Raw genomic sequence first — 16,429 nt, 5'->3', positions numbered from 1 at the left:
TGTGATCAAGGATTTAATCTAATGTTTATTTCCATTTGTGACCAATCATGGAAAGTAGGGACACAAGTCGGTTCTGGGGCATTTTGAGTTATTCACAGATTCTGAAAGTGTAGTCTCCAAGCTTTCCAACGATGTGTAACACATGGAAATCTGATAATATTTGGAGAAGTTGTGGCCATTTGAAGGTAGGCACTCAAAAAAGCTCTAAAGAGAGAAAATGCCTCTAAAACTTGTGCAGTTCTCGCCTGTTCTCACCTGCTGGGAGTGACAATAGGGCTCATTTACATCTCATTTAGATAAGCCATACCCCTGTAAAGCTGCATGGTTGCATAGCAACGACAGATGCAACGGGAAAAATCGGAATGCATACTATTAATAATAAAGGATAATGTGCATTGTAAATGTCAGTAATTTATCTTTTAATTTATCTTTCCTGGTTTAGACCTCAGTTAGTGGTTAGACCTGGTTTGAGTCCGTCTAGGATTAAAGGATTAAAAAAATCCTTTACATTAAACTCTTCATACTTTTACTCTTGACTTAATAGCACACATTTTACGGCTACGGATACTTTATACTTTTACGTAAGTAGGAATTTAATCTGATACATTTACTATTACGCTATTTCGCTATTAGTAAATCCTTGTTAAGAATATTAAGTAGCACTTTCTCCACCACGGGTTAAAATTATTAGCATCACATTCAATTCAAAAATGCTAACAGGCAGGTTTACGTGGGCTAAGTCATTCACATCAGTCACTTCAAGCAATTTAAGCGTTATTCAAATTAATAGCAGATGCTAACATTACCATCTAAAAGCACGTTATAGTAATTAAATTAAAACAGTCCTGAGCTAGCTAATAACAATAGACACATGAGAAAACGTGTATGTGTTCTTAGAATGAACACAAGACGACAAACTTTGATGTTTATGGAAACTCACCCCATAAGAAACAGAAAAGTATTCTTGCAGATCTCGTTGCCTCCAATGAAATAAGTCGTTCGGGCACACTTTCTCTTTGTCGGGGTCTTCTTCGTGGATGTAACTGTCCATTTGCCTCTAAATGTCCAATAATTCGCCACTTTTTTCCGCAAAAAGTAGCCACGCTTCCCTTGGAGGGCGGGGGCAATAACAAAAGAAACAAAAGCCGGCGTATCCGATTCCAGTAAGGAAATACACACAGACAATGACACGCCCCTACTGCGAGATAGAATCTCAGAAAAACTAGCCGATTTCAAACTTAAAATGTACGCTTTTAAATATACCGATTGTAACACAGTTCGTAAATGGGAAGAAGGAGGCGGGAACTGGCGAACATTCAACGTAACTTTAATTCAAAATAAACAAAGAACAAAACGAAAGTAATGCCGGCAGACCCTCGCGGACGTCTGCCGGCCACACAAACATAATAAAACATAAAATAAAGTCCAGGCCTGGTCCTCTCTCGTCCTCCACGGTCGTCCTCCCGGAGCTCCTCCATGAGGGAATCAAGGCCGGTGCGCCTCCCAGGTGATGCTTGTTATCACTTGCGTCACCGGCCTCGCGCCGTTCCCTCACGGCTCTCGCCCGCCCTGGTCGCCACACCGATACTGCTATCTCAAACACGCAGAGGCTTCTTCGTGATCTCAACTAACAGATTCTGTAAAAAAAAAAAAGAAAATCACAAATTTTGGAAAAAAAAAAAACACTTCTTTCTCATTTTGCGCGAATGTTGTGCTGCCGACTTGTGTCCCTGGTTTCCGTGACGGGTCACATTTTTATTTTGTATTGCATTTGTTTGTTATTAGAATAACAGTTGTCGCAAGAGGGAGCTATTTGTTATTTGAATTGCTCATTATATCTATTGCGCTTAAAGGGATAGTTCACCCAAAAGTTAAAATGATTCCATGATTTACTCACCCTCAAGCCATCCTAGGTGTATATGATTATCTTCTTTCAGACAAACACAATCAGAGTTATATTAAAAAATATCCTGGCTTTTCCAAGCTTTATAATGGCATTGAATAGTGTCTGAGATTTTGAAGCCCAAAAAACACATCCATCTATCATCCATCCATTTAAATCCATATTTAAAACTTTATAAACTATAATCAATTCCTTCTGGCAACAGCCGTCTGCTTGTTCATGAGAGAGTTGAGTTCTGGCAGAAGAGTGACCTCTGACCCATATCATAATCCTCAACATTTTTCCTTAACTTCTTGTTTTAGACTTCTAATTTGTGACTGGTGTTTTGTTTTGCTGAATCTTCTGTGCTTCTTTATCAATTCTCACCTAAGCTTATGCTACGCCTACTTCATACATCATTAATTTTTGGGTGGAATATTCCTTTAAATACCGAACTGTCTTGCTGTAGTTTTGACACATTCGTGCGCGATAGGTTTTTGTTTGCTAATTATAAATGCGTGGGAATAAGTTGGAAAGAAGGAGCGTTTTACAGAGCAGTTTAACTGGTTTCATGTGCGAATTAGGAGATTGTCCCCTGCAGTCTGACTTTCCACAGTAATGACCCATATAAATGCAGACATCTATTTGCTTTGGTGCAAGTGGAGTCTGAATCAGATCCTTCAGGTCTCAGTGCTGACAGAGATTCAAAAAGAGAGACCAAGAGATATGGAGAGATAGTGTTATAGAGAAAGATGAGTATAAAGTAGACTCCTATTCAAACAGTGAGTCTGTGAAATGTGAGTCAAGGTTTCTCAGTTTCTTACCCTCTCTCTTGAACTTTAAATTAGACAAGCTAAATTTGCTGCTGTACCTTTAAGACATTTGTATGTAAATGACCTCTGCTATGATTGGTCGAGTTTTTAGTCGATTCACATGTGATGAGGATGTAATAATACATATAGACAACATGTGTTGTATCGTGTTTTATCTGATTCACACACAAATGACTCTTGTTGTTTTAATAAATCACTCAAAAAGTCTCAATAATTTGCAACTAATCAGTTTAAATCGGTGTCACTGAATCCTTCAGACAGAATAACATCTGACTCACTCAGACAATGTGTAGTTCGAGACATTCACAAAAGAGTTTTGTCTAAAAAAATTATTTTAATAAAACAATGGTGGTTATACCAAAAAAACACTGATTTCTGAATGAGAGTTTTACAGTTTAGTCTCAATACATGGTCTTTGTGTACCGAGGGGGAGTCTATTTCAAAAAAGGCACAAAGACGTCCTGTTTTCCATCATCTGACCCCTGTAAGGTTGAGAACAGTGAGGGACTCTGATGTTTCTTTTCTCTGTGTGATGAAAGAAATGAAAAGAATGAACAGAAATAGATGGACGGAGGGCAGCGGTGAGAGGAATCAGACGCGCTGCTGATTTTTATCAAAGAAATGAACTTCCACTAGCGTTCCACATGCACACACATTCATTCACTCTCACATACTGTATGTACGCATGGCTTCATGATGCTCGTGACTTCTGTACTCTTTATGAGATTGTTTTAAAGGAAACTTATTACTATAAGTATAAATGCAGTGACAGAAGCAGTGTAGGATGCTTGGAATCTAGTTCACAAAAGCCTTGCAGCTCTGGATGGTCACACACACACACACACACACACACACACACACACACACACACACACACACACACACACACACACACACACACACACACACACACACAGACACACACACAGACACACACACAGACACACACACAGACACACACACAGACACACACAGAGACACACACAGACACAGACACACACAGACACACACAGACACACAATCACATTCACACACACACACACACACATGCATACCTGGTTGTGAAACCAGGCCTTTATGTATCATTTTACTAGGAATCGGGTTTATTTATTATTTTAAAGATTGATGTTTGAATTAGCTTTTATTTTTAGATTTTCAGTTTTCATTTTCATTTTAATGTAAGTTTTAGAAATTTTACGCTTTTGTCATTTTTATTATTTTGTTTTATTTATGCTTTATTTAAAATCATGAAAATTATTTTAATTAAAATTTTAATTTTAAAGGCTACAATTATATTTTATCAAAAGATAAGGATGTACAAAGTGAAAAATGGATATACATTTTGAGATTTGCTTAAGATGTTATTAGATTAAAGTGTTTTTTTAATATTAAGGAACTTTAAGTCAGTGTTACATTTTGTAGATCTAAATGTGAAAATAGGATAAACCAGTATAGTTAAATATCCAATATCAACCGATACATATTAAAAGATACATTTAAAAATCTGTAATTTCTGCCAATGTATCATGTGCATGTGTTCATTTTAGCCTTGAAGATGTCTCCAAAGGAAGTTTTGTCAGATTTAGCGCAATTCTGGGGATAAATTTAAATCCAAAGTGTAGTTAAGTAATCCAACCCCCACAAACACACTCATTTAACTCTTTCCCCACCAGTGTTTTTTAATTTAATTTAATTTTTTTATAAAGTTTCCAGCCAACACCAGCATATTTTTATATATATATATATATATATATATATAAATATATATATATATATATATATATATATATATATATATATATATATAGTATATAGAGAGAGAGAGAGAGAGAGAGAGATAGAGATAGAGATAGAGATAGAGATAGATAGATAGATAGATTAGTTAGGAACTTTTTATTAATATTCTGTTGAACGATTGATAATTGCATTAGATTACATTCTTCTGTCACTTGTTTCTGCTTCTTCTTCACTTGTGTTTTGATCTGGAGATTCTGTATTATTTCAGAAGATGTGTAATAGTGGCCCTTACCATATAACAGGGAAAAATCAGATTGCCGGAAAAACTCGTCAATGGTGGGGAAAGAGTTAATGAGGGCGATTATCGCTCAAAGCCGATGATAGACGTCCTGACTTGTAATGAGCAATCATCCTCCTGTTCCTCAAACTCTACCTGCAGGTTTGTCCTGTCAGAACACGTTTCCCATTGAGTGTGTGTGTGTGTGGTTGCACACAGTTTCATCAGCATTGCAACTATGACGTTAATGAAGATTGTCAGATGGTGGTCAGTTTTACCAGGACGGGAAAAAATGAATCTATTGTGACTTTACCGCTGTGTAAATAGCGAGTTTCTGTTCGCTGACAGTTTGTAAAGTGGTGTTAAAATAATCTTATTAGCATCCCTCATAAATCTAATTACTTCTGCTGTCTCTTTCTCTTCCCTGTCTCTCTTTCTGTGTTTTTCTTCAGATCGCTCTAAGTAGATGGAACTAATTCCATTCCTCCTGGTGTCCCGCTAACACCTTGTTTATCTCTGTACCTAATGCATTAGCACACTCTTCAACATCATATATTTGCTTGCGTGTGTGTGTGTCTGAGATGTAGAGAGAGAAGTGAGTGTGTTTTCATTACAATGTTTGTGATGGATTGGTGTGTAATGGCATTATTTGTCGGGTTTAATTGAGTGCAGGAGGGAAGATTTCCCACTTGAAAATGCCATTAAACTCACTTGCTTGGTTTTATTGTTATTATTATTATTTATTTAATTTGGGGGCTTTTGCCTCATTCTTATTCTACAGCTGTTCTAGAATTTGACGAGAAATAATCATTGGTAAAGAGAGGGAATGGGATCAGGGCTGGATTCAAACCATATGTTCATGTGTACTGACCACTGCACCATGTCAACATTGCTTCCTTTTTTGGTCTACTCTGCTCTGATTGGTCAGATAGCCCAGTCTGTTGTGATTTGTCAACCGCTTACAGCGTGTGAGGAAAACCAAACGGCCATTACCATATCTGAATTTGATAGACAGTGATACGAACAGTAACAATAGTGCCGGTTTTACTCTATCAATTCGAGTCCTCATCCTTTTGAAGTGCATCAAAGAGGATTTCCTGTGGTAACGCCGAACAGCATTTTTCGTGACGTCAATAAAAAAACAAAAACTCTTAGACGTTGTTCATAGGCAGCCAATGAAAACCATAGGCTGGCATTATGCAAATTTGTTACTAGGCCTGTCGCGATAGTCGTTATATCCACTTATATGGACATGACCTCGATAATTTTTTGGTGACGCAATATATTGCCCATTATGTTTATACAAAAACAAATGTCACCGACATTTTGCCAATCATGCTGCCTCTGTCATTTCGTCAGCTGTCCGAGGCGAAAGCGGGGCTCAGGCAGCTCCTTCATACAGAGCTGATATCGACAGGCGGAAAAATGCGCCATTCGAGTCGTTATAGTGTTTTCTTGACATCTACAGACAGACAGTTTGGAAGAATAAGTGCAAATACACTCAGTTTCCGCAATCCACTGGTGCAAATGACAACGTGAAATGGTGCACGCTCACAGCTAGTTTCACACAGGACATGGCAGTCGCGAGCGTTTTTGCATTCCACTGTGCCGTTTTTCCATGGAAGCATGTTTGTTTGACTGTTGGGCTTGCGTCTTTGAAATATGAACTTAAATGTGCTTTTACTAAACTATCTCTGTATTTAAAAATTGTATTTAGTTGCCACTTATAGTACACTTGATCCCATACTGTGCTACAAGTGGTAACTAAATACATTTTTAAATACAGAGATAGTATATTAAAAGCACATTTTAGTTCATATTCATGGTGTCTCAAAATAGCACAGTTGAGTACACTTAGATGTTCTTAAAATTATTTTAAGTACTAAAGAAGATTTTTTTAGTATATTAAGTACAAAATTAGTGTGCGAAAATAGAGCACTTTAAAGGATTAGTCCACTTTCAAATAGAATTTTCTTGATAATTTACTCACCCCCATGTCATCCAAGATGTTCATGTCTTCCTTTCATCAGTTGAAAAGAAATTAAGGTTTTTTGATGAAAACATTCCAGGACTATTCTCCATAGTGGACTTTAATGGCCTCCAGACAGATGAAGTTCAAAATTACAATTACTGAAATGCTTTTATCAAAAACCTTAATTTCTTTTCGACTGAAAAAAGAAAGACATGAACATATTGGATAACATGGGGGTGAGTGAATTATCAGGAAAATTTTATTTGAAAGTGAACTAATCCTTTAAGTACATTATAGAAATGTACTTAAAAGGAATGAAATAAAGGAAATTATAGAAATGATTTTTTTTCACCTGGGTTGTCATTTGAAGGTGTGTAGGACTACTTGCATTATTATGCTCTTATATTATGATTATATATTCAGTGGTATAAAATGGTCTTAAAATGACAATAATGTTGCATATCGCAATTATTTCTGGTGCAATATATCACACAACAAAAGTAGTTAGACAGCCCTACTTGTTACAAACCTACATAGGTTTGAGCAGAAAGTAAGACTGGAATTACTGAGGACTCGTTTCTGGCAGTTCTGAATCGGTTCTTTCTTTTAGGAGACAATAACTTTATTTGTCATACTCTTTGATCATTGAAACTTTGCAGACCTTTTACATTCACACTGCATGAAAGGTAATATCCAAAAATGCATACTAAGAGCACTTAATCACTTAATTCTGACCAGAATTTTTAGGGGAAAGAGGAGAAACATGATCAGGATAATCGTTTTGAACCTGCATTTCCCACGAGCAGCACAGCTCAGCGTGTCTGGGCCACATGCACTAACCACAATGCCACAGTTCTGACCTCTGTTTTCTTTCTCATTCAGTTTCGTCCCTTCGCTTTCTTTATATGCATACTCATGTTAGCATTCTCATTTCCCATTCCTGTTGGCTCTGGGGTTTAGAGCTTATGAACTCTGTTTACACTCCAGCTGATCAATGCAGCCGATGCAGGATCACAGACACAAGCGGGACGTCTTCTTTACCCCTCCCTCTCTTCTCTCTCGTCTCGTCTCAGCCCTGCGGCGATATACAGCAGCTGCCTGATGTGAAATCTCATCTGCACAGAGAGAAGGGGAGCGTGCGATCGCTTTGTCTCCAATTTGTGCCTCTCTTTCCGTTCTCTCCCTCTGTCCTGTGGGAGATGTAGGCAGTGATGTGGTTTTCTGTCAGTGTCTTGTTCTTCAGACTCCTTTCCCGCTCTGATTGAACACTTTCCAGATCTGTCTCTCCTTGTTCCAGTGTAATAGAACAAATACAAAGCTTGTTTCGTTCCCGGTGCTTCCTTCAAACCTGTTCAAGTTCCTGTTTTGAGCTTTCTGAAGAGAGGATTCTCCTCTTGGGTCCATCTGTCTGGACAGTTAAATCTGCTATATCTCAGTACATTTAGGCAGGCTGAGCCTTTCTTTGTAGCTGATTTACAATTCACTGCTTTCTACAATACATACTGAGCAGTTCAAACTTCATTTGGCTAAATCTGTTGACTTGAAGTCATCCAGATTAGGGGGTTTAAGAATGATGACACAATATATTGTAAATAACATAAATAAATATAAGATAAAGTACACTCTAAAAAATGCTGGGTTAAAAACAACCCAAGTTGGGTTGAAAATGGACAAACCCAGCGATTGGGTTGTTTTAACCCAGCAGTTGGGTTAAATGTTTGCCCAACCTGCTGGGTAGTTTTACTTAACTCAACTATTGTTTAAAAAGTACAGTATTGCTTACTTAAAATGAACCCAAAATATCTTGAAAATTAACATTTATTAATATGTTTAATAAATGAACACTTTAATTTCATTTTAGATTCATTTTAAGTCATCCCTTATATAGTCATTTTCAAACAATAGTTGGGTTAAATAAAACTACCCAGCAGGTTGGGCAAACATTTAACCCAACAGTTGGGTTAAAACAACCCAATCGCGGGGTTTGTCCATTTTCAACCCAACTTGGGTTGTTTTTAACCCAGCATTTTTTAGAGTGTATAGTATTTTGACACACATGAATGTATATAGTCCATCCAAGTGTATTTATATAGAATAATTCTATATTTAAGGGCCATGTACATTGCATTCATTATTACTTATTTTTTTAAACTTCCAAAGGTAGTTGAAAACACATTCAACCAGATTGCTTTTGTAGTGTAGACGCTCATGTGGTCGAATGTGTTCAAACAGACACTAAAGACCATCTACTCTCCGTCTATTTACCTAACTCTAAACATTATAGGAAGAGCTCTAGCCAGACAGGATTTAAACTGTGTCGGCTGAAGACCCAAGTTTGGTTTGAAGATGAAAAACCTACCAAGCACAATGTTCTCTCATCATTCCTGATTTCAAACACACACTCACAGCGTTCAGCCGGTCTTGTGGCTGTCAGAGCAGAAACGAACGCTACTGCTCTCTTTGTGTTTTGAGCTTATTTTGTCCATTACATTGAAAGATCTGAAAAAGCCCATACATTTGCCTGCCCAGAGACTGATTAAAACACCAGGTGTGAATGGGATCTAATCCATTCACACTAATACCAGGTGGAAACAGGGCCAAAGATGTGCTAGCATTGTTTGAGGACATTTTATGTAATAAGAGTTAGTTGTAATTTTTGGGCTGGTCAGTCAGTGGAAACACATGATGCCTATCCTGAGAGATCAGTTTCAGTAGTAAAGGGAGTTGTGAAATGTTAGACAGATAGAGTGAGTAATGGGCCGATAACAAGAAGACAGCGAGTGATTCCGGCTCTGTCGCGCACTCTCTGTGACTTTGTTTTGCTAATGGAACTGCTGAGAGCCGCGCTCCTTTCGACAGCTCCTATTGACTTAAATTAGTCTCTTTTATTGTTTAGTTTTTCTCCAATTTTTTGTCTGAAAAAAAAAAACCCTTTGTGTGAAATGAGGAAGTGGGATTGGAAAGCCTAGAAGAATAGAAATAAAGAAAAGATTCATCGAGTGGCAGAAGCAAATTGGAAAGCTCAAACAAAATGAAAGTAGAAGAACATCCCTGAAAGAGAGACAATTGTTTCATAAGGAAAGAGAAACTTTGAAGTAACAAAAAAGTGAAGAAGAGTGTGTCTTGAGTGTCTGTGAAGAATATGGTGAACTTTATTCAAGTTTGTTCATTAATGACTAAGCATATGCACACATACACGTTCAAACACATATATATATAGACTAAACACGTAAATGAACGGCAAGAACGCATTAAAAGTCTTCTGTTTTCAGTTAAAATGGTGTCATTTAAGCGGCCCCTAAGTTAATAATTAATGATTTTTACAACGAAAGTTATTCAATCAAAAACTTACTTTAGCTCGATAATAACTTTTTCCTAGAGCTGCTGTAAAGAAAAAATAATCTCTTTCCATTAATTTTCCTATTATCACTGTGAAGCTACTTTGAAACAATCTCTATTGTAAAAAGAGCTATACAAATGATGACTTGACTAATGGGGTTTATTGAGGAAATATCACTATTACGTTTACACTGAAGAAGGGAACTTTTGACCAGTAAACAACCACCCAGAACACCCTAGCAACCATATATAAACTCTCTAAGGCCACTCAGAACACAATAGCAACATTGTACCAACCTCTCACAACACCCTACCATTGTGCACCAGTTTAAAGGCCAATTCACATTGAACCAGCAGACGCTGACCAAAGGCAGCAGACACGTTCATTGGGTTTTGTCTGATCAGTGTGTTACCCCTGTTTGTTTGTTGTCATTGGTCGGTGCTTGTTTTCACCAATTGAATCTATTCAATCGGCCTTTGTCGGGTCATGGAATGTCGGAAAAGTGACATGCTGTAATCTGATGATTGTTTGCGTTGATTGATATCTGTTGGTGCAATGTGAATTGGCCTCACATTTTCTTTAGAAACCTAACAAATTTAGTTCCACTTGGCATTTTCATCCTGCCAATTCATATCATGGAATATAGGATTTTGCTCTTTTGAAATAATCGCAAATTAAAATGATGTACATAGTGTCCTCCACAAATATTGCCACCCTTAGTAAATATGAGCAAAGGCGGCTGTGAAAATAAATCTGCATTGTTTATCTTTTTGATCTTTCATTCAAAAAAATTCACAAAATTCTAACCTTTCATTTAAGTAAAACCATTTAAAATGGGTGGAAAAGCTCTTTATGAAATAAATGTTTTTCTCTAGTTCATGTTGGCCACAATTATTGGCACCCAATTATTGCAATGTTCGTTTGCCAAGATAACAGCTCTGAGTCTTCTTCTATAATGCCTGATGAGTTTGGAGAACACCTGAGGAGAGATCAGAGACCATTCCTCCATACAGAATCTCTCCAGATCCTCCATGTTGGTGCTGCTTCTCTTCAGTTCACTCCACTCATTTTCTTTAGGGTTCAGGTCAGGGAACTGGGATGGCCATGGCAGAAGCTTCATTTCGTGGTCAGTGACACATTTTTGTGTTGGTTTTGATGTTTGTTTTGGATCATTGTCCTGATGGACGATCCAACCACTGCCCGTTATTGGATTTCTAGCAGAAGTGGTCAGGTTTTGATTTTTTTATCTGTTAGTATTTGATAGAATCCATGATGCCATGTATCTGAACAAGATGTCCAGGACTTCCAGCAGAAAAATAGGCCCACAACATTAAAGATCCAGCAGCATATTTAACCGTGGGCATGGGGTACTTTTTATCCATGTGTGCACCAAACCCATCTGGTGGGTTTGCTGCCAATAAGCTATTTTTTTTTTTTAGTTTCATCTGACCATAGAAGCCAGTCCCATTTGAAGTTCCAGTCTTGTCTGACAACTGAAATTGCTGGAGTTTGTTTTTGGATGTGCAAAGAAGGATTTTTCTTGAAACCCTCACAAACAACTTGTGGGGATGTAGGTGCTGTTTGATAATATTTTTAGGCTTTCTGAGACTCAAAACTCAACTAATTTCTGCAGTTCTCCAGCTGTGATCCTTGAAGAGTCTTTGGCCACTCAAACTTTCCTCCTCACCACGCATTAGGATGATTTAGACACACGTCCTCTTCCAGGCAGATTTGTAACATCTTTAGTTGATTGAAACTTCTTAATTATTTCCCTGATGGTGGAAATGGGGATTTTCAATGTGTTAGCTTTTTTCTTATACCCATTTTCTGTTTTGTGAAGCTCAACGATCTTTTGCTGCACATCAAAACTATATTATTTGTTTTTTTCTCGTTGTGATGTATGATTAAGGGGATTTGGCCTTTGTGTTTACACATATTTGTACTCCTGTGGAACAGGAAGTCATGGCTGCACAATTTCATGCTCCTAGTCACCCTGGTGTGCTAAAAAATGTAAATGCGAATGGGAATATACTTCAGAGATATTTTACTCAGAAGAATTTCTAGGGATGTCAATAATTGTGGCAAACATGTATTGGAGAAAAACATTTATTTCATAATGATCATTTTCAATTCTTTTTCTTCAATGAAAGGTTAGAATTTTGTGATTTTTTTTTTTAATGAAAGATCAAAAAGATAAACAATGCAGATTTTTTTTCACAGCCACCTTTGCTCATATTTGCTAAGGGTGCCAATATTTGTGAAGGGCACTGTATATGCTATCTAGACTCAAAGTACCCAAAAACAACCTGTTCAGAAATTGTCATAGTTATGACATCACATCTGTGAGCTCATTAACATGTGCCTGCCCACCTATCAGTCAGAACTAGTCATGTACGGTACAAGGTTAACCAGTCGTTTACATATAGAAGTATTAAAGGTATAGTAGCATTTGGACAGCCGGTTTAATTCAGTGGGAGGGTGGAAAATGAACTGAATTATGAGTGTTTGGGGTGCAGGAATCCTTGATTAAGTGCACTTGAAATGCTTCAAAAGTGCAGAATATGTCCCTTTAAGAGTTTGGCACATCATGCACACATCGTTAAAGACTTCAGAGCTTGTTTTATACTGATCTGTGCGAGTTGAGGCGAGCTCAGCGGGTGTCCTTCACAGAACAAGCGTATGATAATTACAAAGCTAATAAGCCGTTGCCTGGCCTTCCTCCTCAGAGGGAGGTCTGAGTCTCAAATCTGCTCTGATGCTACACTAGAGATCAAACATGAAACTATTTTCCTTTATTACTGCCGTATGGAGTCTAATGTTTACTCTGAACAAGGTCACACGAACATACAAGCTTGGGGAAATATCATGAAAACTTGTGCAGGTCACATTACACCCAAAGATGAAAAGAAAGAAAAAAAAAAGTAAAAAAAAAAAAAAAAAAACTACTTTTATGTATAAATAGGTAGGTAGGTAGATAATTTTTTTCTATGTGACTGATGGAAATGTCATTAATTGTTTAAATGCAAAAAAAAAAAAAAAATAGTACTAAATTTCTTTTAAGCAAACAATTTCATTTTTTTTTTTTTTTCATAAGATTCACCCACACACACATTTTGAAGCTATTTGAAATATGAGAGGTGGGTGTCTGGATGTTTATCTGCGGCTGTGAAACCTTGACTGTTGAGCAGTCAAACGCAGTTTCAGAATTTGTGTATGTTTGTTATTTTTCAAATAAACATCACTGAGTGTTACAATAAAGAAACCAAAGAAACTTTCGAGTGATCAAACCTGAAAGCAAGGCAGACAGGTTTGCCGGATATGAAATGTAGAAGGGGTCGTCAGGGGAGTTTCTCCTGTGATGGTGTGTTAGATTGAATGTGACGGCTGGGACAGAGACTCTTGACTGATGCTGTGTAGAGACAGGCGTGACACCTGCACGCACGTCTGTCTTTCTTCGGCCTTCTCTTTCATCTCTCTACAGTATATCTGTCCCTGTTTTCACCAACACTTCAGTTTTTTTCTTTCAAATGTTTTTTCTTTTCTTTTTTAGTGTTTGCAGGACAGCACTGCACTGATATTCCTCAGATATAAATTACAATTATTATACATTCATATTTTACATTACATGAATATCATGAACAAATATATAGAAAGACTAGAATAAAAAGTTTATTTTGCATATAAATAAGACTAACTTTTGTTTTTGTATTGTTTCATTAGTAAACTTAGCATAACTTACATTCTGTGCTCAATGTTTTCAACAAATTCAACCTTAATGTATACCTACAGTTGCAATTTAAATAATATATCTTTATTAGTAGTAGTAGTATTCATTGCCATAATGAGAATGAGATTCTTTTGCAATTTGCTAATAAAAATTGGGGGGGGGTTTATGTGTTTAATTATACTTAAAATGCGACATGACCCAGATATTTCATAACAATTTTCATATAAATCACACATTATTTAACCAATATTAATTTGTATATAAACAAAGAAGTATTTAGACATTTAAGCCACACTTAAAAAAGTCTGAATGTCATTACATTATATAAAAATATCAAAGCAAATGTTATTTTGAACTCAAGCATACTTTTCAAAAACAAAACAATTCAAAGTTAAACTTATTTGTGAAATGATAAAACAGATTATTAATATTGAAAATGAAGAAACTGATTATCTACACCTGTGGTTACTCAGCTGGGACACGTGAGGAGACTAAAAATCACCCTTTTGAAAGTAGAACTACCAAAGCTCCAGTCTGGCTCAGAAAAGTGAAGCTAATTCTGAGAAAAGCTTTTGCAGCATTTGTTAGCAGATTATATTTTTTTTCCGTAATGCAGTGAAAGTCATACATTTTTAAGTGTGGCTTATGTGTCCAAATACTTTTATATCCCCTGTGTCACTCTATCATCTTAGCTCAAGCTTTTGTTGTTGCAAGCGCTACCCTTTCCTCCAGGAAATGCAAATCTACTTCTGTTTGCTGTGTCCCAGCCATGCTGCAGAGCGTCTGGTTGGTTTATTCAGCATCTGCTGGTGTTGGCAGGTTGTTAGCAAGGACCCTGTGATGCAGTGCCCATGTAATCTCTCTGATTAGTCTTTGTGTGTGTGCATCCAGATGAGTGTTGGATTCAGGATCAGAGCGCATGTGAACACACACACACCTGAGACTCATTGTGCACACAGCTGTTTGGACAGCACACATCCAAAACCTTCTCTCTTATTTCCACAGTCAGCCTCACTGATCTCAGCGTTTGCATCCCGCTGTGGTGTAAGAACATCTTAATTATGATTCTGTCTGTTACAGTTTACATGCTGTGATGGCAGCAGATCTGCAAGCTTTGCTGTGACTATTACTCATGCTTGGAGTTTGGGGTTTGTTCAAATCCCTAACTCAAAATATTAAACTTTGGTGCATAACTTGTACTGTTAATGCTGTGAGTAATACCTCAGTTTGTTGAGGAGGGGTGTACTATTACATTTCTAAGCAAACACAATATAAGGGAAACTTTTTTTAAGGTGACATAGTTACATTGTACTTACTCAAATAAGTACTGAGTAATATTAATTAACTACATGTACTTACTATAGAGTTACAGTTAGGATTAGGGTTTGGTTTAGGGTTAGTTACCTTAATTATGCATAATTTACTGTTATTACATAGTAAGTACATGTAGTAATGTGTAATAAGTCACCTAAAATAAATTAATAATTATGTTTATAGGGAATTTTGAAAGAATCACTTATTTTACGGCCAAGCAAATGAATCATCTAGCGCTCAATTGAATGTGCCATAAATGAACATAAAACAGACATTAAATTCATAAGCACATAACACAAGACACTTCTCTTTAAATACAAACAAGACTACTATTCAGAAAACCAATATCTAACACATAAAAACATGCACACACACATTCACACGAGTTGCAGAAAGAAAGAAAGGAAAGAATGAGTTTTAGAGAGTGAAATGATGAAATCCCAAGTTTCTAGCAATATATGCACTTTATAAGACCTGATCTGAATCATTAATTTATCCCTTCTCTCGTTTAGTAGGTGGGGTTATTACATTTTATATCAGTGTACCAGTTCAGCTAGTATCTGGAGGCATTTCTTGCTTTTGTTGTTTGTGTTGTTGATTTGCTCGTTCGTTGAGTCTTTTTGCGTCTAGAGTGACTGCTTGGGCAGCCAGTCAGTTGGTGTGTTGGCGGATGAATCAAGCGGAGTCTCGTGGCTGAAGTTTGAGGCTAACAAAGACGATAGAGTTTTTGACTGAAGCTCTGTGGCAAAACTTAACTTTAAAAAAGTGAGAAACTCAACGGAAAAGAAAACAAAGTAAAGAAAGAAAAGAAAAGTAAGACGAGAGTAGTTAGATGGCTTGCATGATGCTGTCCGGTCTTACCATCTTAACCCATTCTACCATTCTTAACCCGTAGTCTGAGCCTCATCTTTGTTCATTTTTAAGATCAGATGTTTGTCCAACCCTTGGAGGCATTCTGACCAGTTAGACTTTCTTAAGTTGAGAGCATAACTGTTTCTTCTCCTCTCACATGAATTACATGTTATCTTATTAGTCTCATGGTCTCCTAACTTTCCCACTCTAGCAGTGTATGCTTTAGACATGAATTTTATAATGAAAGTACAATACATTTTACACGGATTTGATTCATACCAAAATTCAAGAAATGTAAAACCATTCATGCTGATACCAAACACTCCATGCTTCCTATGAACCATTAATAAATACTAAAAAGGATTTTGCGATTACAACATGATAGTCAAATGTGTGGGTTACAGACATTATGTAGAATTATGCACTGAAATAATATTTGATTATAAGACCTCTTAGCATCATTTTGGGATGATCTGATGCAATTTGATGTTTAAA

At 36.8% G+C, this 16,429-nt stretch overlaps 1 protein-coding gene across 4 annotated transcripts in view; it reads left to right on the top strand.

Moving 5' to 3' along the window:
- utrn (utrophin) overlaps positions 1-16,429 on the top strand; it is a 286,896-nt gene that overhangs the window by 257,780 nt on the left and 12,687 nt on the right. The window lies entirely within an intron of this gene.

The sequence above is a fragment of the Chanodichthys erythropterus genome, chromosome 20 (assembly GCF_024489055.1).
Source record: "Chanodichthys erythropterus isolate Z2021 chromosome 20, ASM2448905v1, whole genome shotgun sequence".
NCBI lineage: Eukaryota > Metazoa > Chordata > Actinopteri > Cypriniformes > Xenocyprididae > Chanodichthys > Chanodichthys erythropterus.
This window is presented reverse-complemented; position numbering and strand designations above follow the sequence as displayed.